Source organism: Ambystoma mexicanum, unplaced genomic scaffold (genome assembly GCF_040938575.1).
Source record: "Ambystoma mexicanum isolate Mex_15411 unplaced genomic scaffold, UKY_AmexF1_1 Mex_scaf133, whole genome shotgun sequence".
Classification (NCBI taxonomy): domain Eukaryota; kingdom Metazoa; phylum Chordata; class Amphibia; order Caudata; family Ambystomatidae; genus Ambystoma; species Ambystoma mexicanum.
In genome coordinates this window covers 124,358-149,532 of record NW_027182362.1, presented here as the reverse complement: position 1 = coordinate 149,532, position 25,175 = coordinate 124,358, and the positions used below count along the sequence as shown (strand labels likewise).

The 25,175-nt window shown below is 47.5% G+C and overlaps 16 non-coding genes across 16 annotated transcripts; all 16 read right to left on the bottom strand.

Moving 5' to 3' along the window:
- Positions 1–1,153: 1,153 nt before the first annotated feature.
- Positions 1,154–1,226, bottom strand: TRNAV-UAC (transfer RNA valine (anticodon UAC)). Its single transcript has one exon. It is a non-coding gene; the product is annotated as a tRNA-Val (tRNA).
- A 414-nt stretch (positions 1,227–1,640) lies between these two features.
- TRNAP-CGG (transfer RNA proline (anticodon CGG)) lies at positions 1,641–1,712 on the bottom strand. The gene has a single exon. It is a non-coding gene; the product is annotated as a tRNA-Pro (tRNA).
- Positions 1,713–4,419: 2,707 nt separating this feature from the next.
- On the bottom strand, positions 4,420–4,492 carry TRNAV-UAC (transfer RNA valine (anticodon UAC)). Its single transcript has one exon. It is a non-coding gene; the product is annotated as a tRNA-Val (tRNA).
- Positions 4,493–4,906: 414 nt separating this feature from the next.
- TRNAP-CGG (transfer RNA proline (anticodon CGG)) lies at positions 4,907–4,978 on the bottom strand. The gene has a single exon. It is a non-coding gene; the product is annotated as a tRNA-Pro (tRNA).
- A 2,731-nt stretch (positions 4,979–7,709) lies between these two features.
- TRNAV-UAC (transfer RNA valine (anticodon UAC)) lies at positions 7,710–7,782 on the bottom strand. The gene has a single exon. It is a non-coding gene; the product is annotated as a tRNA-Val (tRNA).
- Positions 7,783–8,196: 414 nt separating this feature from the next.
- On the bottom strand, positions 8,197–8,268 carry TRNAP-CGG (transfer RNA proline (anticodon CGG)). The gene has a single exon. It is a non-coding gene; the product is annotated as a tRNA-Pro (tRNA).
- A 2,727-nt stretch (positions 8,269–10,995) lies between these two features.
- TRNAV-UAC (transfer RNA valine (anticodon UAC)) lies at positions 10,996–11,068 on the bottom strand. The gene has a single exon. It is a non-coding gene; the product is annotated as a tRNA-Val (tRNA).
- Positions 11,069–11,482: 414 nt separating this feature from the next.
- Positions 11,483–11,554, bottom strand: TRNAP-CGG (transfer RNA proline (anticodon CGG)). The gene has a single exon. It is a non-coding gene; the product is annotated as a tRNA-Pro (tRNA).
- Positions 11,555–14,321: 2,767 nt separating this feature from the next.
- On the bottom strand, positions 14,322–14,394 carry TRNAV-UAC (transfer RNA valine (anticodon UAC)). Its single transcript has one exon. It is a non-coding gene; the product is annotated as a tRNA-Val (tRNA).
- Positions 14,395–14,808: 414 nt separating this feature from the next.
- Positions 14,809–14,880, bottom strand: TRNAP-CGG (transfer RNA proline (anticodon CGG)). Its single transcript has one exon. It is a non-coding gene; the product is annotated as a tRNA-Pro (tRNA).
- A 2,735-nt stretch (positions 14,881–17,615) lies between these two features.
- Positions 17,616–17,688, bottom strand: TRNAV-UAC (transfer RNA valine (anticodon UAC)). The gene has a single exon. It is a non-coding gene; the product is annotated as a tRNA-Val (tRNA).
- Positions 17,689–18,102: 414 nt separating this feature from the next.
- Positions 18,103–18,174, bottom strand: TRNAP-CGG (transfer RNA proline (anticodon CGG)). Its single transcript has one exon. It is a non-coding gene; the product is annotated as a tRNA-Pro (tRNA).
- A 2,743-nt stretch (positions 18,175–20,917) lies between these two features.
- TRNAV-UAC (transfer RNA valine (anticodon UAC)) lies at positions 20,918–20,990 on the bottom strand. The gene has a single exon. It is a non-coding gene; the product is annotated as a tRNA-Val (tRNA).
- Positions 20,991–21,404: 414 nt separating this feature from the next.
- Positions 21,405–21,476, bottom strand: TRNAP-CGG (transfer RNA proline (anticodon CGG)). The gene has a single exon. It is a non-coding gene; the product is annotated as a tRNA-Pro (tRNA).
- A 2,707-nt stretch (positions 21,477–24,183) lies between these two features.
- On the bottom strand, positions 24,184–24,256 carry TRNAV-UAC (transfer RNA valine (anticodon UAC)). Its single transcript has one exon. It is a non-coding gene; the product is annotated as a tRNA-Val (tRNA).
- A 414-nt stretch (positions 24,257–24,670) lies between these two features.
- TRNAP-CGG (transfer RNA proline (anticodon CGG)) lies at positions 24,671–24,742 on the bottom strand. Its single transcript has one exon. It is a non-coding gene; the product is annotated as a tRNA-Pro (tRNA).
- Between the last annotated feature and the right edge of the window lie 433 nt (positions 24,743–25,175).

Here is a 25,175-nt window from a genome sequence, read left to right as displayed (position 1 = left end):
GCTTAAAGACTAATCAAATGCCTTGCGCCTGAAGCTCACACAATCCAGCCTAAAACATACGTCCTATCAAGCATGCGCACATATACAAGTATGCCTGTTGAGGGTCTATGCAGCGTACAGAGGGAAGGACATATTTCCACTTTGAGATCGGACGGCCAAAACTCACAAGCAAATCAAGGAATGTTACTGAGAGCTAACAGAGAACACAAAGTGCTTGTCGCAAGGACATGGCAGGCAAAGAGGTTCAGGAAGTGAATTGTTCATCGACTACTGCTTACCGAGAAAGCCAGAGAGTCTGTCCAATGAAAATAACATTGGAAAAAAAAAAAAAGGAGCTCAAGTTACCCACCTTGATCGGGCTCCTCCGGACCTCTCGCACCCAAAGCGAGAATCATACCCCTAGACCAACGAGCCACGGTCCTGTGATCATCTGACGGAATTGTACTCAGCGTTTCCACCCCCCTTAGGCTTCGAGGCCAAGAATGCCTATTCCTGAAGTTTGTTCCTGCCGCTGAAAGCCTTGTCGGTGTATGAGCCAAATGAATGCCCCAGTCGGCACGCTCTGACTGTCTTCATAGCTCTTCTTCTCGTCCTGAAGGTGTTGGCACATTGACATCAGGATCAATGAAGCTGGTGGCACACCCTCCCTTCCATTCGCCCGTGAAGGGTACGTATAAAAGAGCTGTTGATGCACAGAAGAAGAAATCTAGCACAACACCAACGCGGTCTGCTGATCAATTGAAAGTGGACAAAGTGAGCGAGTGAGAGCCTTCATTTTGCACCGGATCTGCATTGGCAGAAGCTCTGAGGGCTAGGAATTTTCTTTTGCCCTTGAAAAAAAGAAAAATCCAATATCACATCTGCCTGGGTGCATGAACATTGCTCAGGGAAAAGCAGCGCCACCCTTCTGTAAGAAATAGCATTGCACAACTGCTCCCTCAGCTTTCCATCCAACTATACATAAGCACGCACATATGCAGGCATGCAATTTTAATTCATCACATATTCGGAGCAAATGTGAGTGCGCTCGTCTACTCAGAATTTATTTCAAAGCGTGTCAGAGGAACTGCTTCTTCCGTTGCAACTGCAAATAAGTTCATGGCTTGAGCTTCGAGATGGTGGAACATGAAAAGTGTAAAATGCCACCCTCTGCTGTTTCTGCCCGGTCTCGAACCAGGGACCTTTCGCGTGTAAGGCGAACGTGATAACCACTACACTACAGAAACTGCTGCATGCTATGCCCTCTGGCGGTTGAGAGAATAGGGTCAAGTAACAGTGCAATTGTCTCTGTTTGAACACTTATCAAATGCCTCACGCCCAAAGCTTTACAAATGCAGCTCATCACACACACGGCGTTACAAGCATGAACACTCAGACAAGTGTGCCAGCTGAGAGGCCGTGCAGTCTGAAGATGTAAGGGCCTCTTTAGGCATTGGTATGGGACAGCCATGAATTAACAAACAAATCCAGAAAGGTGACTGAGAGCTACTTGGGACTCCTTAATGCATGGCGCAATGAGGCGGTCCGCAAAGAGGCTTAGGAAGCCCAATGTTCATCGACCATTGTCCATCCATCAGTCCAGAGTCTATAGAATTGAAAAACACATGTGTAAAAAAGTATCGGGCCAGGCACCAATCAATGGGCTCGTCCGGGATTTGAACCCGGGACCTCTCGCACCCGAAGCAAGAATCATACCCCTAGACCAACGAGCCTACACTTGCAGAGTAGTCTAGACAATATGTAGGGATTTGACTTGGCAGTTGTACCTCTTGAGGATTGTAGCACAAGAGTATCTCTTCCTAACGTTTGCTCCTAAAGCCCGTCCTCGTCCCTAAATGATGCAAAGGCTGAGCGTCTTCACAGGTCTACTCCTCATCCCGAAGGTTGGTGGACCATTGACATCAGGGTGAAAGGTGCTTGCGATACACTGTTCCTTCCTTCCTTCCTTCCTTCCTTCCTTCCTTCCTTCCTTCCTTCCTTCCTTCCTTCCTTCCTTCCTTCCTTCCTTCCTTCCTTCCTTCCTTCCTTCCTTCCTTCCTTCCTTCCTTCCTTCCTTCCTTCCTTCCTTCCTTCCTTCCTTCCTTCCTTCCTTCCTTCCTTCCTTCCTCTTATGCTGTTTATGTAATAAGAGGGGACGATACACAGAAGAGAGAGAGTGGCCCAACACACTAGACTAGCAGTCTTCTGATCAATCTGCAGCTGGCAAGGTGGGGGAGAGACTTTATTTTGCACCTGCTGGGATATGCATTGGCAGAAGCTCTGAGGGCTGGGCCTTTCCTTTTGCCTGTAAAAACAAAAAGCAGCCCTCCTCCCTCCAGCCCTGAGAGCATGGGCGTGACACTGGCAAAAGCAGCATCTCCCCTTTGGTAAAGATGACCATTGCACAGCTGCTCACTCAGAGCTCGATCGTGCTCGATCAGGCGAGATATATTTAGGTCACCAGCAAAGTCTGTTCTCTTTTCTTGCGTAGGGTGAGCATTCACAGAGCCCAGCTTCGTTGACAAGAGTGCAAAAGGTGTATACTAAAAGCTTTCTGCTTTACTTGAGCGCCATGGCCGTTATTATATTTTGGCTGCTCCAAGCAATCTCTGTCCAGCCTATGCAAATTTCCAGCTCAAATTTTCCCAGCACTCAAAAAGTCCCTCCTCCCGCCAGCTATACTTTCAGGAAGTTCAGCAGAAGCAGTCCAACTTCTGTTCCCAGTTCAGAGGAAAAGCTTTCTCGGGCCAGAGAAAGCCAGGGAATCACTGTACCGGCAAGTGCATTTCTTACAACTGGTAATCCCCCAGAACACAGAAATGAAGAAGCTGTATATGAAAATGTGATATTTCTTTGGTACACTAACCTATGTAACTAATATGCACCATTTCAGAGGACGGAGCGGACCCAACTGTGATCCCAGAGACCCAAATACCCAGCAGTAGGGAAAAGAAATCCTCTCTGTGCTCTGCAACATTACATACACAAAATGAAGGCGCGTGCATTTTATTATTGGCCCCATATACACAATACATGTGAGGATGCTTGCCTTCCCAGTGTATTTCTCAAGCTCTTGAGAGCATATGCTATTTCCATGGGAACGCAAATAAGTTCATACTTTACATTTGTGTGTGACAAAAGGGGAAAAAAACGATTTTGTGTAAAATGCCAGCAGAGAGTGTTTCTGCCCGGTCTCGAACGTGCTAACCACTACACTACAGAAACAACTGCTTGCATCCCTTTGTAGGGACTGGGAGAACAGGTGCAAAGGGCTTTGCAAGTGGACCTGCTTAAAGACTAATCAAATGCCTTGCGCCTGAAGCTCACACAATCCAGCCTAAAACATACGTCCTATCAAGCATGCGCACATATACAAGTATGCCTGTTGAGGGTCTATGCAGCGTACAGAGGGAAGGACATATTTCCACTTTGAGATCGGACGGCCAAAACTCACAAGCAAATCAAGGAATGTTACTGAGAGCTAACAGAGAACACAAAGTGCTTGTCGCAAGGACATGGCAGGCAAAGAGGTTCAGGAAGTGAATTGTTCATCGACTACTGCTTACCGAGAAAGCCAGAGAGTCTGTCCAATGAAAATAACATTGGAAAAAAAAAAAAGGAGCTCAAGTTACCCACCTTGATCGGGCTCCTCCGGACCTCTCGCACCCAAAGCGAGAATCATACCCCTAGACCAACGAGCCACGGTCCTGTGATCATCTGACGGAATTGTACTCAGCGTTTCCACCCCCCTTAGGCTTCGAGGCCAAGAATGCCTATTCCTGAAGTTTGTTCCTGCCGCTGAAAGCCTTGTCGGTGTATGAGCCAAATGAATGCCCCAGTCGGCACGCTCTGACTGTCTTCATAGCTCTTCTTCTCGTCCTGAAGGTGTTGGCACATTGACATCAGGATCAATGAAGCTGGTGGCACACCCTCCCTTCCATTCGCCCGTGAAGGGTACGTATAAAAGAGCTGTTGATGCACAGAAGAAGAAATCTAGCACAACACCAACGCGGTCTGCTGATCAATTGAAAGTGGACAAAGTGAGCGAGTGAGAGCCTTCATTTTGCACCGGATCTGCATTGGCAGAAGCTCTGAGGGCTAGGAATTTTCTTTTGCCCTTGAAAAAAAGAAAAATCCAATATCACATCTGCCTGGGTGCATGAACATTGCTCAGGGAAAAGCAGCGCCACCCTTCTGTAAGAAATAGCATTGCACAACTGCTCCCTCAGCTTTCCATCCAACTATACATAAGCACGCACATATGCAGGCATGCAATTTTAATTCATCACATATTCGGAGCAAATGTGAGTGCGCTCGTCTACTCAGAATTTATTTCAAAGCGTGTCAGAGGAACTGCTTCTTCCGTTGCAACTGCAAATAAGTTCATGGCTTGAGCTTCGAGATGGTGGAACATGAAAAGTGTAAAATGCCACCCTCTGCTGTTTCTGCCCGGTCTCGAACCAGGGACCTTTCGCGTGTAAGGCGAACGTGATAACCACTACACTACAGAAACTGCTGCATGCTATGCCCTCTGGCGGTTGAGAGAATAGGGTCAAGTAACAGTGCAATTGTCTCTGTTTGAACACTTATCAAATGCCTCACGCCCAAAGCTTTACAAATGCAGCTCATCACACACACGGCGTTACAAGCATGAACACTCAGACAAGTGTGCCAGCTGAGAGGCCGTGCAGTCTGAAGATGTAAGGGCCTCTTTAGGCATTGGTATGGGACAGCCATGAATTAACAAACAAATCCAGAAAGGTGACTGAGAGCTACTTGGGACTCCTTAATGCATGGCGCAATGAGGCGGTCCGCAAAGAGGCTTAGGAAGCCCAATGTTCATCGACCATTGTCCATCCATCAGTCCAGAGTCTATAGAATTGAAAAACACATGTGTAAAAAAGTATCGGGCCAGGCACCAATCAATGGGCTCGTCCGGGATTTGAACCCGGGACCTCTCGCACCCGAAGCGAGAATCATACCCCTAGACCAACGAGCCTACACTTGCAGAGTAGTCTAGACAATATGTAGGGATTTGACTTGGCAGTTGTACCTCTTGAGGATTGTAGCACAAGAGTATCTCTTCCTAACGTTTGCTCCTAAAGCCCGTCCTCGTCCCTAAATGATGCAAAGGCTGAGCGTCTTCACAGGTCTACTCCTCATCCCGAAGGTTGGTGGACCATTGACATCAGGGTGAAAGGTGCTTGCGATACACTGTTCCTTCCTTCCTTCCTTCCTTCCTTCCTTCCTTCCTTCCTTCCTTCCTTCCTTCCTTCCTTCCTTCCTTCCTTCCTTCCTTCCTTCCTTCCTTCCTTCCTTCCTTCCTTCCTTCCTTCCTTCCTTCCTTCCTTCCTTCCTTCCTTCCTTCCTTCCTTCCTTCCTTCCTTCCTTCCTTCCTTCCTTCCTTCCTTCCTTCCTCTTATGCTGTTTATGTAATAAGAGGGGACGATACACAGAAGAGAGAGAGTGGCCCAACACACTAGACTAGCAGTCTTCTGATCAATCTGCAGCTGGCAAGGTGGGGGAGAGACTTTATTTTGCACCTGCTGGGATATGCATTGGCAGAAGCTCTGAGGGCTGGGCCTTTCCTTTTGCCTGTAAAAACAAAAAGCAGCCCTCCTCCCTCCAGCCCTGAGAGCATGGGCGTGACACTGGCAAAAGCAGCATCTCCCCTTTGGTAAAGATGACCATTGCACAGCTGCTCACTCAGAGCTCGATCGTGCTCGATCAGGCGAGATATATTTAGGTCACCAGCAAAGTCTGTTCTCTTTTCTTGCGTAGGGTGAGCATTCACAGAGCCCAGCTTCGTTGACAAGAGTGCAAAAGGTGTATACTAAAAGCTTTCTGCTTTACTTGAGCGCCATGGCCGTTATTATATTTTGGCTGCTCCAAGCAATCTCTGTCCAGCCTATGCAAATTTCCAGCTCAAATTTTCCCAGCACTCAAAAAGTCCCTCCTCCCGCCAGCTATACTTTCAGGAAGTTCAGCAGAAGCAGTCCAACTTCTGTTCCCAGTTCAGAGGAAAAGCTTTCTCGGGCCAGAGAAAGCCAGGGAATCACTGTACCGGCAAGTGCATTTCTTACAACTGGTAATCCCCCAGAACACAGAAATGAAGAAGCTGTATATGAAAATGTGATATTTCTTTGGTACACTAACCTATGTAACTAATATGCACCATTTCAGAGGACGGAGCGGACCCAACTGTGATCCCAGAGACCCAAATACCCAGCAGTAGGGAAAAGAAATCCTCTCTGTGCTCTGCAACATTACATACACAAAATGAAGGCGCGTGCATTTTATTATTGGCCCCATATACACAATACATGTGAGGATGCTTGCCTTCCCAGTGTATTTCTCAAGCTCTTGAGAGCATATGCTATTTCCATGGGAACGCAAATAAGTTCATACTTTACATTTGTGTGTGACAAAAGGGGAAAAAAACGATTTTGTGTAAAATGCCAGCAGAGAGTGTTTCTGCCCGGTCTCGAACGTGCTAACCACTACACTACAGAAACAACTGCTTGCATCCCTTTGTAGGGACTGGGAGAACAGGTGCAAAGGGCTTTGCAAGTGGACCTGCTTAAAGACTAATCAAATGCCTTGCGCCTGAAGCTCACACAATCCAGCCTAAAACATACGTCCTATCAAGCATGCGCACATATACAAGTATGCCTGTTGAGGGTCTATGCAGCGTACAGAGGGAAGGACATATTTCCACTTTGAGATCGGACGGCCAAAACTCACAAGCAAATCAAGGAATGTTACTGAGAGCTAACAGAGAACACAAAGTGCTTGTCGCAAGGACATGGCAGGCAAAGAGGTTCAGGAAGTGAATTGTTCATCGACTACTGCTTACCGAGAAAGCCAGAGAGTCTGTCCAATGAAAATAACATTGGAAAAAAAAAAAAGGAGCTCAAGTTACCCACCTTGATCGGGCTCCTCCGGACCTCTCGCACCCAAAGCGAGAATCATACCCCTAGACCAACGAGCCACGGTCCTGTGATCATCTGACGGAATTGTACTCAGCGTTTCCACCCCCCTTAGGCTTCGAGGCCAAGAATGCCTATTCCTGAAGTTTGTTCCTGCCGCTGAAAGCCTTGTCGGTGTATGAGCCAAATGAATGCCCCAGTCGGCACGCTCTGACTGTCTTCATAGCTCTTCTTCTCGTCCTGAAGGTGTTGGCACATTGACATCAGGATCAATGAAGCTGGTGGCACACCCTCCCTTCCATTCGCCCGTGAAGGGTACGTATAAAAGAGCTGTTGATGCACAGAAGAAGAAATCTAGCACAACACCAACGCGGTCTGCTGATCAATTGAAAGTGGACAAAGTGAGCGAGTGAGAGCCTTCATTTTGCACCGGATCTGCATTGGCAGAAGCTCTGAGGGCTAGGAATTTTCTTTTGCCCTTGAAAAAAAGAAAAATCCAATATCACATCTGCCTGGGTGCATGAACATTGCTCAGGGAAAAGCAGCGCCACCCTTCTGTAAGAAATAGCATTGCACAACTGCTCCCTCAGCTTTCCATCCAACTATACATAAGCACGCACATATGCAGGCATGCAATTTTAATTCATCACATATTCGGAGCAAATGTGAGTGCGCTCGTCTACTCAGAATTTATTTCAAAGCGTGTCAGAGGAACTGCTTCTTCCGTTGCAACTGCAAATAAGTTCATGGCTTGAGCTTCGAGATGGTGGAACATGAAAAGTGTAAAATGCCACCCTCTGCTGTTTCTGCCCGGTCTCGAACCAGGGACCTTTCGCGTGTAAGGCGAACGTGATAACCACTACACTACAGAAACTGCTGCATGCTATGCCCTCTGGCGGTTGAGAGAATAGGGTCAAGTAACAGTGCAATTGTCTCTGTTTGAACACTTATCAAATGCCTCACGCCCAAAGCTTTACAAATGCAGCTCATCACACACACGGCGTTACAAGCATGAACACTCAGACAAGTGTGCCAGCTGAGAGGCCGTGCAGTCTGAAGATGTAAGGGCCTCTTTAGGCATTGGTATGGGACAGCCATGAATTAACAAACAAATCCAGAAAGGTGACTGAGAGCTACTTGGGACTCCTTAATGCATGGCGCAATGAGGCGGTCCGCAAAGAGGCTTAGGAAGCCCAATGTTCATCGACCATTGTCCATCCATCAGTCCAGAGTCTATAGAATTGAAAAACACATGTGTAAAAAAGTATCGGGCCAGGCACCAATCAATGGGCTCGTCCGGGATTTGAACCCGGGACCTCTCGCACCCGAAGCGAGAATCATACCCCTAGACCAACGAGCCTACACTTGCAGAGTAGTCTAGACAATATGTAGGGATTTGACTTGGCAGTTGTACCTCTTGAGGATTGTAGCACAAGAGTATCTCTTCCTAACGTTTGCTCCTAAAGCCCGTCCTCGTCCCTAAATGATGCAAAGGCTGAGCGTCTTCACAGGTCTACTCCTCATCCCGAAGGTTGGTGGACCATTGACATCAGGGTGAAAGGTGCTTGCGATACACTGTTCCTTCCTTCCTTCCTTCCTTCCTTCCTTCCTTCCTTCCTTCCTTCCTTCCTTCCTTCCTTCCTTCCTTCCTTCCTTCCTTCCTTCCTTCCTTCCTTCCTTCCTTCCTTCCTTCCTTCCTTCCTTCCTTCCTTCCTTCCTTCCTTCCTTCCTTCCTTCCTTCCTTCCTTCCTTCCTTCCTTCCTTCCTTCCTTCCTCTTATGCTGTTTATGTAATAAGAGGGGACGATACACAGAAGAGAGAGAGTGGCCCAACACACTAGACTAGCAGTCTTCTGATCAATCTGCAGCTGGCAAGGTGGGGGAGAGACTTTATTTTGCACCTGCTGGGATATGCATTGGCAGAAGCTCTGAGGGCTGGGCCTTTCCTTTTGCCTGTAAAAACAAAAAGCAGCCCTCCTCCCTCCAGCCCTGAGAGCATGGGCGTGACACTGGCAAAAGCAGCATCTCCCCTTTGGTAAAGATGACCATTGCACAGCTGCTCACTCAGAGCTCGATCGTGCTCGATCAGGCGAGATATATTTAGGTCACCAGCAAAGTCTGTTCTCTTTTCTTGCGTAGGGTGAGCATTCACAGAGCCCAGCTTCGTTGACAAGAGTGCAAAAGGTGTATACTAAAAGCTTTCTGCTTTACTTGAGCGCCATGGCCGTTATTATATTTTGGCTGCTCCAAGCAATCTCTGTCCAGCCTATGCAAATTTCCAGCTCAAATTTTCCCAGCACTCAAAAAGTCCCTCCTCCCGCCAGCTATACTTTCAGGAAGTTCAGCAGAAGCAGTCCAACTTCTGTTCCCAGTTCAGAGGAAAAGCTTTCTCGGGCCAGAGAAAGCCAGGGAATCACTGTACCGGCAAGTGCATTTCTTACAACTGGTAATCCCCCAGAACACAGAAATGAAGAAGCTGTATATGAAAATGTGATATTTCTTTGGTACACTAACCTATGTAACTAATATGCACCATTTCAGAGGACGGAGCGGACCCAACTGTGATCCCAGAGACCCAAATACCCAGCAGTAGGGAAAAGAAATCCTCTCTGTGCTCTGCAACATTACATACACAAAATGAAGGCGCGTGCATTTTATTATTGGCCCCATATACACAATACATGTGAGGATGCTTGCCTTCCCAGTGTATTTCTCAAGCTCTTGAGAGCATATGCTATTTCCATGGGAACGCAAATAAGTTCATACTTTACATTTGTGTGTGACAAAAGGGGAAAAAAACGATTTTGTGTAAAATGCCAGCAGAGAGTGTTTCTGCCCGGTCTCGAACGTGCTAACCACTACACTACAGAAACAACTGCTTGCATCCCTTTGTAGGGACTGGGAGAACAGGTGCAAAGGGCTTTGCAAGTGGACCTGCTTAAAGACTAATCAAATGCCTTGCGCCTGAAGCTCACACAATCCAGCCTAAAACATACGTCCTATCAAGCATGCGCACATATACAAGTATGCCTGTTGAGGGTCTATGCAGCGTACAGAGGGAAGGACATATTTCCACTTTGAGATCGGACGGCCAAAACTCACAAGCAAATCAAGGAATGTTACTGAGAGCTAACAGAGAACACAAAGTGCTTGTCGCAAGGACATGGCAGGCAAAGAGGTTCAGGAAGTGAATTGTTCATCGACTACTGCTTACCGAGAAAGCCAGAGAGTCTGTCCAATGAAAATAACATTGGAAAAAAAAAAAAGGAGCTCAAGTTACCCACCTTGATCGGGCTCCTCCGGACCTCTCGCACCCAAAGCGAGAATCATACCCCTAGACCAACGAGCCACGGTCCTGTGATCATCTGACGGAATTGTACTCAGCGTTTCCACCCCCCTTAGGCTTCGAGGCCAAGAATGCCTATTCCTGAAGTTTGTTCCTGCCGCTGAAAGCCTTGTCGGTGTATGAGCCAAATGAATGCCCCAGTCGGCACGCTCTGACTGTCTTCATAGCTCTTCTTCTCGTCCTGAAGGTGTTGGCACATTGACATCAGGATCAATGAAGCTGGTGGCACACCCTCCCTTCCATTCGCCCGTGAAGGGTACGTATAAAAGAGCTGTTGATGCACAGAAGAAGAAATCTAGCACAACACCAACGCGGTCTGCTGATCAATTGAAAGTGGACAAAGTGAGCGAGTGAGAGCCTTCATTTTGCACCGGATCTGCATTGGCAGAAGCTCTGAGGGCTAGGAATTTTCTTTTGCCCTTGAAAAAAAGAAAAATCCAATATCACATCTGCCTGGGTGCATGAACATTGCTCAGGGAAAAGCAGCGCCACCCTTCTGTAAGAAATAGCATTGCACAACTGCTCCCTCAGCTTTCCATCCAACTATACATAAGCACGCACATATGCAGGCATGCAATTTTAATTCATCACATATTCGGAGCAAATGTGAGTGCGCTCGTCTACTCAGAATTTATTTCAAAGCGTGTCAGAGGAACTGCTTCTTCCGTTGCAACTGCAAATAAGTTCATGGCTTGAGCTTCGAGATGGTGGAACATGAAAAGTGTAAAATGCCACCCTCTGCTGTTTCTGCCCGGTCTCGAACCAGGGACCTTTCGCGTGTAAGGCGAACGTGATAACCACTACACTACAGAAACTGCTGCATGCTATGCCCTCTGGCGGTTGAGAGAATAGGGTCAAGTAACAGTGCAATTGTCTCTGTTTGAACACTTATCAAATGCCTCACGCCCAAAGCTTTACAAATGCAGCTCATCACACACACGGCGTTACAAGCATGAACACTCAGACAAGTGTGCCAGCTGAGAGGCCGTGCAGTCTGAAGATGTAAGGGCCTCTTTAGGCATTGGTATGGGACAGCCATGAATTAACAAACAAATCCAGAAAGGTGACTGAGAGCTACTTGGGACTCCTTAATGCATGGCGCAATGAGGCGGTCCGCAAAGAGGCTTAGGAAGCCCAATGTTCATCGACCATTGTCCATCCATCAGTCCAGAGTCTATAGAATTGAAAAACACATGTGTAAAAAAGTATCGGGCCAGGCACCAATCAATGGGCTCGTCCGGGATTTGAACCCGGGACCTCTCGCACCCGAAGCGAGAATCATACCCCTAGACCAACGAGCCTACACTTGCAGAGTAGTCTAGACAATATGTAGGGATTTGACTTGGCAGTTGTACCTCTTGAGGATTGTAGCACAAGAGTATCTCTTCCTAACGTTTGCTCCTAAAGCCCGTCCTCGTCCCTAAATGATGCAAAGGCTGAGCGTCTTCACAGGTCTACTCCTCATCCCGAAGGTTGGTGGACCATTGACATCAGGGTGAAAGGTGCTTGCGATACACTGTTCCTTCCTTCCTTCCTTCCTTCCTTCCTTCCTTCCTTCCTTCCTTCCTTCCTTCCTTCCTTCCTTCCTTCCTTCCTTCCTTCCTTCCTTCCTTCCTTCCTTCCTTCCTTCCTTCCTTCCTTCCTTCCTTCCTTCCTTCCTTCCTTCCTTCCTTCCTTCCTTCCTTCCTTCCTTCCTTCCTTCCTTCCTTCCTTCCTTCCTTCCTTCCTTCCTTCCTTCCTTCCTTCCTTCCTTCCTCTTATGCTGTTTATGTAATAAGAGGGGACGATACACAGAAGAGAGAGAGTGGCCCAACACACTAGACTAGCAGTCTTCTGATCAATCTGCAGCTGGCAAGGTGGGGGAGAGACTTTATTTTGCACCTGCTGGGATATGCATTGGCAGAAGCTCTGAGGGCTGGGCCTTTCCTTTTGCCTGTAAAAACAAAAAGCAGCCCTCCTCCCTCCAGCCCTGAGAGCATGGGCGTGACACTGGCAAAAGCAGCATCTCCCCTTTGGTAAAGATGACCATTGCACAGCTGCTCACTCAGAGCTCGATCGTGCTCGATCAGGCGAGATATATTTAGGTCACCAGCAAAGTCTGTTCTCTTTTCTTGCGTAGGGTGAGCATTCACAGAGCCCAGCTTCGTTGACAAGAGTGCAAAAGGTGTATACTAAAAGCTTTCTGCTTTACTTGAGCGCCATGGCCGTTATTATATTTTGGCTGCTCCAAGCAATCTCTGTCCAGCCTATGCAAATTTCCAGCTCAAATTTTCCCAGCACTCAAAAAGTCCCTCCTCCCGCCAGCTATGCTTTCAGGAAGTTCAGCAGAAGCAGTCCAACTTCTGTTCCCAGTTCAGAGGAAAAGCTTTCTCGGGCCAGAGAAAGCCAGGGAATCACTGTACCGGCAAGTGCATTTCTTACAACTGGTAATCCCTCAGAACACAGAAATGAAGAAGCTGTATATGAAAATGTGATATTTCTTTGGTACACTAACCTATGTAACTAATATGCACCATTTCAGAGGACGGAGCGGACCCAACTGTGATCCCAGAGACCCAAATACCCAGCAGTAGGGAAAAGAAATCCTCTCTGTGCTCTGCAACATTACATACACAAAATGAAGGCGCGTGCATTTTATTATTGGCCCCATATACACAATACATGTGAGGATGCTTGCCTTCCCAGTGTATTTCTCAAGCTCTTGAGAGCATATGCTATTTCCATGGGAACGCAAATAAGTTCATACTTTACATTTGTGTGTGACAAAAGGGGAAAAAAACGATTTTGTGTAAAATGCCAGCAGAGAGTGTTTCTGCCCGGTCTCGAACGTGCTAACCACTACACTACAGAAACAACTGCTTGCATCCCTTTGTAGGGACTGGGAGAACAGGTGCAAAGGGCTTTGCAAGTGGACCTGCTTAAAGACTAATCAAATGCCTTGCGCCTGAAGCTCACACAATCCAGCCTAAAACATACGTCCTATCAAGCATGCGCACATATACAAGTATGCCTGTTGAGGGTCTATGCAGCGTACAGAGGGAAGGACATATTTCCACTTTGAGATTGGACGGCCAAAACTCACAAGCAAATCAAGGAATGTTACTGAGAGCTAACAGAGAACACAAAGTGCTTGTCGCAAGGACATGGCAGGCAAAGAGGTTCAGGAAGTGAATTGTTCATCGACTACTGCTTACCGAGAAAGCCAGAGAGTCTGTCCAATGAAAATAACATTGGAAAAAAAAAAAAGGAGCTCAAGTTACCCACCTTGATCGGGCTCCTCCGGACCTCTCGCACCCAAAGCGAGAATCATACCCCTAGACCAACGAGCCACGGTCCTGTGATCATCTGACGGAATTGTACTCAGCGTTTCCACCCCCCTTAGGCTTCGAGGCCAAGAATGCCTATTCCTGAAGTTTGTTCCTGCCGCTGAAAGCCTTGTCGGTGTATGAGCCAAATGAATGCCCCAGTCGGCACGCTCTGACTGTCTTCATAGCTCTTCTTCTCGTCCTGAAGGTGTTGGCACATTGACATCAGGATCAATGAAGCTGGTGGCACACCCTCCCTTCCATTCGCCCGTGAAGGGTACGTATAAAAGAGCTGTTGATGCACAGAAGAAGAAATCTAGCACAACACCAACGCGGTCTGCTGATCAATTGAAAGTGGACAAAGTGAGCGAGTGAGAGCCTTCATTTTGCACCGGATCTGCATTGGCAGAAGCTCTGAGGGCTAGGAATTTTCTTTTGCCCTTGAAAAAAAGAAAAATCCAATATCACATCTGCCTGGGTGCATGAACATTGCTCAGGGAAAAGCAGCGCCACCCTTCTGTAAGAAATAGCATTGCACAACTGCTCCCTCAGCTTTCCATCCAACTATACATAAGCACGCACATATGCAGGCATGCAATTTTAATTCATCACATATTCGGAGCAAATGTGAGTGCGCTCGTCTACTCAGAATTTATTTCAAAGCGTGTCAGAGGAACTGCTTCTTCCGTTGCAACTGCAAATAAGTTCATGGCTTGAGCTTCGAGATGGTGGAACATGAAAAGTGTAAAATGCCACCCTCTGCTGTTTCTGCCCGATCTCGAACCAGGGACCTTTCGCGTGTAAGGCGAACGTGATAACCACTACACTACAGAAACTGCTGCATGCTATGCCCTCTGGCGGTTGAGAGAATAGGGTCAAGTAACAGTGCAATTGTCTCTGTTTGAACACTTATCAAATGCCTCACGCCCAAAGCTTTACAAATGCAGCTCATCACACACACGGCGTTACAAGCATGAACACTCAGACAAGTGTGCCAGCTGAGAGGCCGTGCAGTCTGAAGATGTAAGGGCCTCTTTAGGCATTGGTATGGGACAGCCATGAATTAACAAACAAATCCAGAAAGGTGACTGAGAGCTACTTGGGACTCCTTAATGCATGGCGCAATGAGGCGGTCCGCAAAGAGGCTTAGGAAGCCCAATGTTCATCGACCATTGTCCATCCATCAGTCCAGAGTCTATAGAATTGAAAAACACATGTGTAAAAAAGTATCGGGCCAGGCACCAATCAATGGGCTCGTCCGGGATTTGAACCCGGGACCTCTCGCACCCGAAGCGAGAATCATACCCCTAGACCAACGAGCCTACACTTGCAGAGTAGTCTAGACAATATGTAGGGATTTGACTTGGCAGTTGTACCTCTTGAGGATTGTAGCACAAGAGTATCTCTTCCTAACGTTTGCTCCTAAAGCCCGTCCTCGTCCCTAAATGATGCAAAGGCTGAGCGTCTTCACAGGTCTACTCCTCATCCCGAAGGTTGGTGGACCATTGACATCAGGGTGAAAGGTGCTTGCGATACACTGTTCCTTCCTTCCTTCCTTCCTTCCTTCCTTCCTTCCTTCCTTCCTTCCTTCCTTCCTTCCTTCCTTCCTTCCTTCCTTCCTTCCTTCCTTCCTTCCTTCCTTCCTTCCTTCCTTCCTTCCTTCCTTCCTTCCTTCCTTCCTTCCTTCCTTCCTTCCTTCCTTCCTTCCTTCCTTCCTTCCTTCCTTCCTTCCTTCCTTCCTCTTATGCTGTTTATGTAATAAGAGGGGACGATACACAGAAGAGAGAGAGTGGGTGGCCCAACACACTAGGCTAGCAGTCTTCTGATCAATCTGCAGCTGGCAAGGTGGGGGAGAGACTTTATTTTGCACCTGCTGGGATATGCATTGGCAGAAGCTCTGAGGGCTGGGCCTTTCCTTTTGCCTGTAAAAACAAAAAGCAGCCCTCCTCCCTCCAGCCCTGAGAGCATGGGCGTGACACTGGCAAAAGCAGCATCTCCCCTTTGGTAAAGATGACCATTGCACAGCTGCTCACTCAGAGCTCGATCGTGCTCGATCAGGCGAGATATATTTAGGTCACCAGCAAAGTCTGTTCTCTTTTCTTGCGTAGGGTGAGCATTCACAGAGCCCAGCTTCGTTGACAAGAGTGCAAAAGGTGTATACTAAAAGCTTTCTGCTTTACTTGAGCGCCATGGCCGTTATTATATTTTGGCTGCTCCAAGCAATCTCTGTCCAGCCTATGCAAATTTCCAGCTCAAATTTTCCCAGCACTCAAAAAGTCCCTCCTCCCGCCAGCTATACTTTCAGGAAGTTCAGCAGAAGCAGTCCAACTTCTGTTCCCAGTTCAGAGGAAAAGCTTTCTCGGGCCAGAGAAAGCCAGGGAATCACTGTACCGGCAAGTGCATTTCTTACAACTGGTAATCCCCCAGAACACAGAAATGAAGAAGCTGTATATGAAAATGTGATATTTCTTTGGTACACTAACCTATGTAACTAATATGCACCATTTCAGAGGACGGAGCGGACCCAACTGTGATCCCAGAGACCCAAATACCCAGCAGTAGGGAAAAGAAATCCTCTCTGTGCTCTGCAACATTACATACACAAAATGAAGGCGCGTGCATTTTATTATTGGCCCCATATACACAATACATGTGAGGATGCTTGCCTTCCCAGTGTATTTCTCAAGCTCTTGAGAGCATATGCTATTTCCATGGGAACGCAAATAAGTTCATACTTTACATTTGTGTGTGACAAAAGGGGAAAAAAACGATTTTGTGTAAAATGCCAGCAGAGAGTGTTTCTGCCCGGTCTCGAACGTGCTAACCACTACACTACAGAAACAACTGCTTGCATCCCTTTGTAGGGACTGGGAGAACAGGTGCAAAGGGCTTTGCAAGTGGACCTGCTTAAAGACTAATCAAATGCCTTGCGCCTGAAGCTCACACAATCCAGCCTAAAACATACGTCCTATCAAGCATGCGCACATATACAAGTATGCCTGTTGAGGGTCTATGCAGCGTACAGAGGGAAGGACATATTTCCACTTTGAGATCGGACGGCCAAAACTCACAAGCAAATCAAGGAATGTTACTGAGAGCTAACAGAGAACACAAAGTGCTTGTCGCAAGGACATGGCAGGCAAAGAGGTTCAGGAAGTGAATTGTTCATCGACTACTGCTTACCGAGAAAGCCAGAGAGTCTGTCCAATGAAAATAACATTGGAAAAAAAAAAAAGGAGCTCAAGTTACCCACCTTGATCGGGCTCCTCCGGACCTCTCGCACCCAAAGCGAGAATCATACCCCTAGACCAACGAGCCACGGTCCTGTGATCATCTGACGGAATTGTACTCAGCGTTTCCACCCCCCTTAGGCTTCGAGGCCAAGAATGCCTATTCCTGAAGTTTGTTCCTGCCGCTGAAAGCCTTGTCGGTGTATGAGCCAAATGAATGCCCCAGTCGGCACGCTCTGACTGTCTTCATAGCTCTTCTTCTCGTCCTGAAGGTGTTGGCACATTGACATCAGGATCAATGAAGCTGGTGGCACACCCTCCCTTCCATTCGCCCGTGAAGGGTACGTATAAAAGAGCTGTTGATGCACAGAAGAAGAAATCTAGCACAACACCAACGCGGTCTGCTGATCAATTGAAAGTGGACAAAGTGAGCGAGTGAGAGCCTTCATTTTGCACCGGATCTGCATTGGCAGAAGCTCTGAGGGCTAGGAATTTTCTTTTGCCCTTGAAAAAAAGAAAAATCCAATATCACATCTGCCTGGGTGCATGAACATTGCTCAGGGAAAAGCAGCGCCACCCTTCTGTAAGAAATAGCATTGCACAACTGCTCCCTCAGCTTTCCATCCAACTATACATAAGCACGCACATATGCAGGCATGCAATTTTAATTCATCACATATTCGGAGCAAATGTGAGTGCGCTCGTCTACTCAGAATTTATTTCAAAGCGTGTCAGAGGAACTGCTTCTTCCGTTGCAACTGCAAATAAGTTCATGGCTTGAGCTTCGAGATGGTGGAACATGAAAAGTGTAAAATGCCACCCTCTGCTGTTTCTGCCCGGTCTCGAACCAGGGACCTTTCGCGTGTAAGGCGAACGTGATAACCACTACACTACAGAAACTGCTGCATGCTATGCCCTCTGGCGGTTGAGAGAATAGGGTCAAGTAACAGTGCAATTGTCTCTGTTTGAACACTTATCAAATGCCTCACGCCCAAAGCTTTACAAATGCAGCTCATCACACACACGGCGTTACAAGCATGAACACTCAGACAAGTGTGCCAGCTGAGAGGCCGTGCAGTCTGAAGATGTAAGGGCCTCTTTAGGCATTGGTATGGGACAGCCATGAATTAACAAACAAATCCAGAAAGGTGACTGAGAGCTACTTGGGACTCCTTAATGCATGGCGCAATGAGGCGGTCCGCAAAGAGGCTTAGGAAGCCCAATGTTCATCGACCATTGTCCATCCATCAGTCCAGAGTCTATAGAATTGAAAAACACATGTGTAAAAAAGTATCGGGCCAGGCACCAATCAATGGGCTCGTCCGGGATTTGAACCCGGGACCTCTCGCACCCGAAGCGAGAATCATACCCCTAGACCAACGAGCCTACACTTGCAGAGTAGTCTAGACAATATGTAGGGATTTGACTTGGCAGTTGTACCTCTTGAGGATTGTAGCACAAGAGTATCTCTTCCTAACGTTTGCTCCTAAAGCCCGTCCTCGTCCCTAAATGATGCAAAGGCTGAGCGTCTTCACAGGTCTACTCCTCATCCCGAAGGTTGGTGGACCATTGACATCAGGGTGAAAGGTGCTTGCGATACACTGTTCCTTCCTTCCTTCCTTCCTTCCTTCCTTCCTTCCTTCCTTCCTTCCTTCCTTCCTTCCTTCCTTCCTTCCTTCCTTCCTTCCTTCCTTCCTTCCTTCCTTCCTTCCTTCCTTCCTTCCTTCCTTCCTTCCTTCCTTCCTTCCTTCCTTCCTTCCTTCCTTCCTTCCTTCCTTCCTTCCTTCCTTCCTTCCTTCCTTCCTTCCTTCCTTCCTCTTATGCTGTTTATGTAATAAGAGGGGACGATACACAGAAGAGAGAGAGTGGCCCAACACACTAGACTAGCAGTCTTCTGATCAATCTGCAGCTGGCAAGGTGGGGGAGAGACTTTATTTTGCACCTGCTGGGATATGCATTGGCAGAAGCTCTGAGGGCTGGGCCTTTCCTTTTGCCTGTAAAAACAAAAAGCAGCCCTCCTCCCTCCAGCCCTGAGAGCATGGGCGTGACACTGGCAAAAGCAGCATCTCCCCTTTGGTAAAGATGACCATTGCACAGCTGCTCACTCAGAGCTCGATCGTGCTCGATCAGGCGAGATATATTTAGGTCACCAGCAAAGTCTGTTCTCTTTTCTTGCGTAGGGTGAGCATTCACAGAGCCCAGCTTCGTTGACAAGAGTGCAAAAGGTGTATACTAAAAGCTTTCTGCTTTACTTGAGCGCCATGGCCGTTATTATATTTTGGCTGCTCCAAGCAATCTCTGTCCAGCCTATGCAAATTTCCAGCTCAAATTTTCCCAGCACTCAAAAAGTCCCTCCTCCCGCCAGCTATACTTTCAGGAAGTTCAGCAGAAGCAGTCCAACTTCTGTTCCCAGTTCAGAGGAAAAGCTTTCTCGGGCCAGAGAAAGCCAGGGAATCACTGTACCGGCAAGTGCATTTCTTACAACTGGTAATCCCCCAGAACACAGAAATGAAGAAGCTGTATATGAAAATGTGATATTTCTTTGGTACACTAACCTATGTAACTAATATGCACCATTTCAGAGGACGGAGCGGACCCAACTGTGATCCCAGAGACCCAAATACCCAGCAGTAGGGAAAAGAAATCCTCTCTGTGCTCTGCAACATTACATACACAAAATGAAGGCGCGTGCATTTTATTATTGGCCCCATATACACAATACATGTGAGGATGCTTGCCTTCCCAGTGTATTTCTCAAGCTCTTGAGAGCATATGCTATTTCCATGGGAACGCAAATAAGTTCATACTTTACATTTGTGTGTGACAAAAGGGGAAAAAAACGATTTTGTGTAAAATGCCAGCAGAGAGTGTTTCTGCCCGGTCTCGAACGTGCTAACCACTACACTACAGAAACAACTGCTTGCATCCCTTTGTAGGGACTGGGAGAACAGGTGCAAAGGGCTTTGCAAGTGGACCTGCTTAAAGACTAATCAAATGCCTTGCGCCTGAAGCTCACACAATCCAGCCTAAAACATACGTCCTATCAAGCATGCGCACATATACAAGTATGCCTGTTGAGGGTCTATGCAGCGTACAGAGGGAAGGACATATTTCCACTTTGAGATCGGACGGCCAAAACTCACAAGCAAATCAAGGAATGTTACTGAGAGCTAACAGAGAACACAAAGTGCTTGTCGCAAGGACATGGCAGGCAAAGAGGTTCAGGAAGTGAATTGTTCATCGACTACTGCTTACCGAGAAAGCCAGAGAGTCTGTCCAATGAAAATAACATTGGAAAAAAAAAAAAGGAGCTCAAGTTACCCACCTTGATCGGGCTCCTCCGGACCTCTCGCACCCAAAGCGAGAATCATACCCCTAGACCAACGAGCCACGGTCCTGTGATCATCTGACGGAATTGTACTCAGCGTTTCCACCCCCCTTAGGCTTCGAGGCCAAGAATGCCTATTCCTGAAGTTTGTTCCTGCCGCTGAAAGCCTTGTCGGTGTATGAGCCAAATGAATGCCCCAGTCGGCACGCTCTGACTGTCTTCATAGCTCTTCTTCTCGTCCTGAAGGTGTTGGCACATTGACATCAGGATCAATGAAGCTGGTGGCACACCCTCCCTTCCATTCGCCCGTGAAGGGTACGTATAAAAGAGCTGTTGATGCACAGAAGAAGAAATCTAGCACAACACCAACGCGGTCTGCTGATCAATTGAAAGTGGACAAAGTGAGCGAGTGAGAGCCTTCATTTTGCACCGGATCTGCATTGGCAGAAGCTCTGAGGGCTAGGAATTTTCTTTTGCCCTTGAAAAAAAGAAAAATCCAATATCACATCTGCCTGGGTGCATGAACATTGCTCAGGGAAAAGCAGCGCCACCCTTCTGTAAGAAATAGCATTGCACAACTGCTCCCTCAGCTTTCCATCCAACTATACATAAGCACGCACATATGCAGGCATGCAATTTTAATTCATCACATATTCGGAGCAAATGTGAGTGCGCTCGTCTACTCAGAATTTATTTCAAAGCGTGTCAGAGGAACTGCTTCTTCCGTTGCAACTGCAAATAAGTTCATGGCTTGAGCTTCGAGATGGTGGAACATGAAAAGTGTAAAATGCCACCCTCTGCTGTTTCTGCCCGGTCTCGAACCAGGGACCTTTCGCGTGTAAGGCGAACGTGATAACCACTACACTACAGAAACTGCTGCATGCTATGCCCTCTGGCGGTTGAGAGAATAGGGTCAAGTAACAGTGCAATTGTCTCTGTTTGAACACTTATCAAATGCCTCACGCCCAAAGCTTTACAAATGCAGCTCATCACACACACGGCGTTACAAGCATGAACACTCAGACAAGTGTGCCAGCTGAGAGGCCGTGCAGTCTGAAGATGTAAGGGCCTCTTTAGGCATTGGTATGGGACAGCCATGAATTAACAAACAAATCCAGAAAGGTGACTGAGAGCTACTTGGGACTCCTTAATGCATGGCGCAATGAGGCGGTCCGCAAAGAGGCTTAGGAAGCCCAATGTTCATCGACCATTGTCCATCCATCAGTCCAGAGTCTATAGAATTGAAAAACACATGTGTAAAAAAGTATCGGGCCAGGCACCAATCAATGGGCTCGTCCGGGATTTGAACCCGGGACCTCTCGCACCCGAAGCGAGAATCATACCCCTAGACCAACGAGCCTACACTTGCAGAGTAGTCTAGACAATATGTAGGGATTTGACTTGGCAGTTGTACCTCTTGAGGATTGTAGCACAAGAGTATCTCTTCCTAACGTTTGCTCCTAAAGCCCGTCCTCGTCCCTAAATGATGCAAAGGCTGAGCGTCTTCACAGGTCTACTCCTCATCCCGAAGGTTGGTGGACCATTGACATCAGGGTGAAAGGTGCTTGCGATACACTGTTCCTTCCTTCCTTCCTTCCTTCCTTCCTTCCTTCCTTCCTTCCTTCCTTCCTTCCTTCCTTCCTTCCTTCCTTCCTTCCTTCCTTCCTTCCTTCCTTCCTTCCTTCCTTCCTTCCTTCCTTCCTTCCTTCCTTCCTTCCTTCCTTCCTTCCTTCCTTCCTTCCTTCCTTCCTTCCTCTTATGCTGTTTATGTAATAAGAGGGGACGATACACAGAAGAGAGAGAGTGGCCCAACACACTAGACTAGCAGTCTTCTGATCAATCTGCAGCTGGCAAGGTGGGGGAGAGACTTTATTTTGCACCTGCTGGGATATGCATTGGCAGAAGCTCTGAGGGCTGGGCCTTTCCTTTTGCCTGTAAAAACAAAAAGCAGCCCTCCTCCCTCCAGCCCTGAGAGCATGGGCGTGACACTGGCAAAAGCAGCATCTCCCCTTTGGTAAAGATGACCATTGCACAGCTGCTCACTCAGAGCTCGATCGTGCTCGATCAGGCGAGATATATTTAGGTCACCAGCAAAGTCTGTTCTCTTTTCTTGCGTAGGGTGAGCATTCACAGAGCCCAGCTTCGTTGACAAGAGTGCAAAAGGTGTATACTAAAAGCTTTCTGCTTTACTTGAGCGCCATGGCCGTTATTATATTTTGGCTGCTCCAAGCAATCTCTGTCCAGCCTATGCAAATTTCCAGCTCAAATTTTCCCAGCACTCAAAAAGTCCCTCCTCCCGCCAGCTATACTTTCAGGAAGTTCAGCAGAAGCAGTCCAACTTCTGTTCCCAGTTCAGAGGAAAAGCTTTCTCGGGCCAGAGAAAGCCAGGGAATCACTGTACCGGCAAGTGCATTTCTTACAACTGGTAATCCCCCAGAACACAGAAATGAAGAAGCTGTATATGAAAATGTGATATTTCTTTGGTACACTAACCTATGTAACTAATATGCACCATTTCAGAGGACGGAGCGGACCCAACTGTGATCCCAGAGACCCAAATACCCAGCAGTAGGGAAAAGAAATCCTCTCTGTGCTCTGCAACATTACATACACAAAATGAAGGCGCGTGCATTTTATTATTGGCCCCATATACACAATACATGTGAGGATGCTTGCCTTCCCAGTGTATTTCTCAAGCTCTTGAGAGCATATGCTATTTCCATGGGAACGCAAATAAGTTCATACTTTACATTTGTGTGTGACAAAAGGGGAAAAAAACGATTTTGTGTAAAATGCCAGCAGAGAGTGTTTCTGCCCGGTCTCGAACGTGCTAACCACTACACTACAGAAACAACTGCTTGCATCCCTTTGTAGGGACTGGGAGAACAGGTGCAAAGGGCTTTGCAAGTGGACCTGCTTAAAGACTAATCAAATGCCTTGCGCCTGAAGCTCACACAATCCAGCCTAAAACATACGTCCTATCAAGCATGCGCACATATACAAGTATGCCTGTTGAGGGTCTATGCAGCGTACAGAGGGAAGGACATATTTCCACTTTGAGATCGGACGGCCAAAACTCACAAGCAAATCAAGGAATGTTACTGAGAGCTAACAGAGAACACAAAGTGCTTGTCGCAAGGACATGGCAGGCAAAGAGGTTCAGGAAGTGAATTGTTCATCGACTACTGCTTACCGAGAAAGCCAGAGAGTCTGTCCAATGAAAATAACATTGGAAAAAAAAAAAAGGAGCTCAAGTTACCCACCTTGATCGGGCTCCTCCGGACCTCTCGCACCCAAAGCGAGAATCATACCCCTAGACCAACGAGCCACGGTCCTGTGATCATCTGACGGAATTGTACTCAGCGTTTCCACCCCCCTTAGGCTTCGAGGCCAAGAATGCCTATTCCTGAAGTTTGTTCCTGCCGCTGAAAGCCTTGTCGGTGTATGAGCCAAATGAATGCCCCAGTCGGCACGCTCTGACTGTCTTCATAGCTCTTCTTCTCGTCCTGAAGGTGTTGGCACATTGACATCAGGATCAATGAAGCTGGTGGCACACCCTCCCTTCCATTCGCCCGTGAAGGGTACGTATAAAAGAGCTGTTGATGCACAGAAGAAGAAATCTAGCACAACACCAACGCGGTCTGCTGATCAATTGAAAGTGGACAAAGTGAGCGAGTGAGAGCCTTCATTTTGCACCGGATCTGCATTGGCAGAAGCTCTGAGGGCTAGGAATTTTCTTTTGCCCTTGAAAAAAAGAAAAATCCAATATCACATCTGCCTGGGTGCATGAACATTGCTCAGGGAAAAGCAGCGCCACCCTTCTGTAAGAAATAGCATTGCACAACTGCTCCCTCAGCTTTCCATCCAACTATACATAAGCACGCACATATGCAGGCATGCAATTTTAATTCATCACATATTCGGAGCAAATGTGAGTGCGCTCGTCTACTCAGAATTTATTTCAAAGCGTGTCAGAGGAACTGCTTCTTCCGTTGCAACTGCAAATAAGTTCATGGCTTGAGCTTCGAGATGGTGGAACATGAAAAGTGTAAAATGCCACCCTCTGCTGTTTCTGCCCGGTCTCGAACCAGGGACCTTTCGCGTGTAAGGCGAACGTGATAACCACTACACTACAGAAACTGCTGCATGCTATGCCCTCTGGCGGTTGAGAGAATAGGGTCAAGTAACAGTGCAATTGTCTCTGTTTGAACACTTATCAAATGCCTCACGCCCAAAGCTTTACAAATGCAGCTCATCACACACACGGCGTTACAAGCATGAACACTCAGACAAGTGTGCCAGCTGAGAGGCCGTGCAGTCTGAAGATGTAAGGGCCTCTTTAGGCATTGGTATGGGACAGCCATGAATTAACAAACAAATCCAGAAAGGTGACTGAGAGCTACTTGGGACTCCTTAATGCATGGCGCAATGAGGCGGTCCGCAAAGAGGCTTAGGAAGCCCAATGTTCATCGACCATTGTCCATCCATCAGTCCAGAGTCTATAGAATTGAAAAACACATGTGTAAAAAAGTATCGGGCCAGGCACCAATCAATGGGCTCGTCCGGGATTTGAACCCGGGACCTCTCGCACCCGAAGCGAGAATCATACCCCTAGACCAACGAGCCTACACTTGCAGAGTAGTCTAGACAATATGTAGGGATTTGACTTGGCAGTTGTACCTCTTGAGGATTGTAGCACAAGAGTATCTCTTCCTAACGTTTGCTCCTAAAGCCCGTCCTCGTCCCTAAATGATGCAAAGGCTGAGCGTCTTCACAGGTCTACTCCTCATCCCGAAGGTTGGTGGACCATTGACATCAGGGTGAAAGGTGCTTGCGATACACTGTTCCTTCCTTCCTTCCTTCCTTCCTTCCTTCCTTCCTTCCTTCCTTCCTTCCTTCCTTCCTTCCTTCCTTCCTTCCTTCCTTCCTTCCTTCCTTCCTTCCTTCCTTCCTTCCTTCCTTCCTTCCTTCCTTCCTTCCTTCCTTCCTTCCTTCCTTCCTTCCTTCCTTCCTTCCTTCCTTCCTTCCTTCCTTCCTTCCTTCCTTCCTCTTATGCTGT